Below are 2,557 nucleotides of genomic sequence, written 5' to 3' on the forward strand. Positions count from 1 at the left end.
TCCAGGCCTCGCCCTCTCCCAAACTACCAAGTGATTACTCCAGAAACCTGCTGTCTTCCCATAGTGACTCACTGGAATGTCGTCTCCACAAAACCTTGGGAAGATCGTGGCGATTGACACTGTATTGGCACTGTGGGCACAGTTGTGAAGGAGGACTCTGAGCTGAGGAGCCAGAAATTCTGCTCTCCCACCACTGTACTCTCCCAACTGCTTATTACAGTGTTCTACACAAAGTAAGGGCTTAATAAATATGATTGATTGATTGTCACCTTAGTGCTTTGTTTCATCATCCGTTACATGTCTGTCACCAGTCCACTCACTCCCTTTATATTTTTTGATATGAGCACCCCTGATAGTCAGTCACCATGTCTAATTCTCACCTATATATTCTTTCCCAATAATAATAATGATGATGGTATTTGATAAGCACTTACTATGTGCCAAGCACTGTTCTAAGCACTAAAGAAGGTACAAGCAAATAAGATTTGACACAATCCTGTCCCATGTGGGGCTCACAGTCTTAATCCCCATTTTACAGATGAGGTAACTGAGGCCCCGAGAGGTGAAATGACTTGCCCAAGATCACATAGCAGATAAGTGGTGGAGCGAGATTTAGAACCCATGACCTTCTGACTTCCAGACCTGTGGTCTATCTACTAGACCAAGCTGCTTCTCATCTACTACTACTATCACTACCACTATTTTTTTTGTCTTGTCTTATGCTGTCAAGTCATCCCCGACCCACAGTGACTCCAAGACATATCACCCCCGAACACCCCACCTCTATCTTGCAATCGTTCTGGTAGTGGATCCATAGAGTTTTCTCGGTAAAAATCTGGAAGTGGTTTACCATCGCCTCCCTCCGTGCAGTAAACTCCGTGAGTCTCTGCCCTCAGCTCTCTCCCATGTCCCTGCTGCCCAGCACAGGGGAGTTCTGACTTGAAGCAGGTTGCCTTCCACTCGCTAGCCACTGCCCAAGCTAGGAATGGAAGGGGTATGCCTCTGCTTGACTCTCCCTCTCACAGCTGAGACTGGTAGAGTACTGGAAAGTCTCCAGGTACGGTCCTGAAAGGGGATTTCTACTTTTACAACTACTAAACTCCTGGGAAAGGACAGAAGTGATAATAGGAGGCACAGTACACTCAAGGTATTTACAATCAAGAAGGGGAAAAATACACACAAATAAATTACAGATTAGAAGAATCAATACAGTATATGCAATATATAAGATACTTACATAAATGTTCCTGTGAAGGTGGGAGAACTTAGGGACCTAGGTGGCCTGAAAGTGCTAAATAGTAGTTAAGGTATGTGAAGTAGGAAGATTATAAATTGAAGATTGTAAGATACTTGAGGGCAGGGATTGTTTCTACTTATTCTTTTATACCTTCTCAATTGCTCAGTATAATGCTCTGCATGCAAAAAGTGCTCGATAAAATCCAATTGATTGATTGATTAAGCCTCCTGCCTCCTTGGAGGCCCTGAAGATTGCTCTGGCTGTCAAACATGGAAGGAAAAGAAATTCCAGCGAATGGTATTTATTGTACACTTATTCTGCGTAGAGCACTAAACATTTCTGAGAGTACGATTGAGTCAGCAAACACAGTCAGCAGGAGGACATGAATAAGGGGTTGAGGGGGGGAGAGATGAGAACAAGACACAGAGAAAGTTTCCTTTGAGAGGAATGAAGACTGCAAACTGGGGTGATCTTCAGACCACCTAGTTTGGCTCAGAAAAATATTTCTCTGTTGATTTCCTGACTAAATTGTTTAGCCTTCATACCCTTTCCTTATAGCTAATCAGTCTGTAAGCTGACAAGTGACACTGCCTTGACTGTTTTACAAAAACAAGTGGTTTTGAGGCCATTTGTCTCCAGAGTGATCATCCTTCCATTCACATTATTCTCCCTCCTTGAGTCTGATCACAAAGGAACCCAGGCTATGTTTATTCAGGTTGTTCCTCCTTGGAATGTCTTATCCGTTGTGTGAAAATCTGTCTACTGAAACAGACAACCACTCTGCCCACTTTCAAAGACATGCTAAAATCACATCTTCTTCAAGAGGCCTTCCATCATTTCTCCTATGGGGCCGCCCCTCTGGATCATCTATGCACTCAGATCTGTACCCCTTAAGAACTTAACAGTCACCCCTTCCTCAGCTCTGAGCACCTATGTAATCGTATTTATTGAGAGCTTATGTTGTCCAGAGCACTGTACTAAGTTGTTGGGATAGTGCAATATAACAGAGTTGGTAGACAGATACCCAGCTTACAAAGAGCTTACAGTCTTACATAAACATATACCCTGCCATTTTCCCTGTCTAATTTGTTTTAATGCCTGCTCACCCTCTAATAATAATAATCATAATGGTATTTGTTAAGTGCTTAGTATGTGCCAGGTGCTGTACTAAGTGCTGAAGCACTAAATGCTCCTCGTGAGCAGGGATCAAGTGTTTAGTACAGTGCTCTGGACAAAGAAAGAGTCCAATAAATAGCAGTGATATATTTAATAAAGCTCACACTGACCTTTGAAATATGTCACCAGCCTGTTTTCAAAAGA

The 2,557-nt window shown here is 42.8% G+C and overlaps 1 non-coding gene across 1 annotated transcript; it reads right to left on the reverse strand.

Moving 5' to 3' along the window:
• Positions 1-937: 937 nt before the first annotated feature.
• On the reverse strand, positions 938-1,075 carry LOC114810901. Its single transcript, XR_003758591.1, has one exon. It is a non-coding gene; the product is annotated as a small nucleolar RNA SNORA7 (small nucleolar RNA).
• Positions 1,076-2,557: the final 1,482 nt, after the last annotated feature.

This window comes from Ornithorhynchus anatinus, chromosome 3 (assembly GCF_004115215.2).
Source record: "Ornithorhynchus anatinus isolate Pmale09 chromosome 3, mOrnAna1.pri.v4, whole genome shotgun sequence".
NCBI classification, from domain to species: Eukaryota; Metazoa; Chordata; class Mammalia; order Monotremata; family Ornithorhynchidae; genus Ornithorhynchus; species Ornithorhynchus anatinus.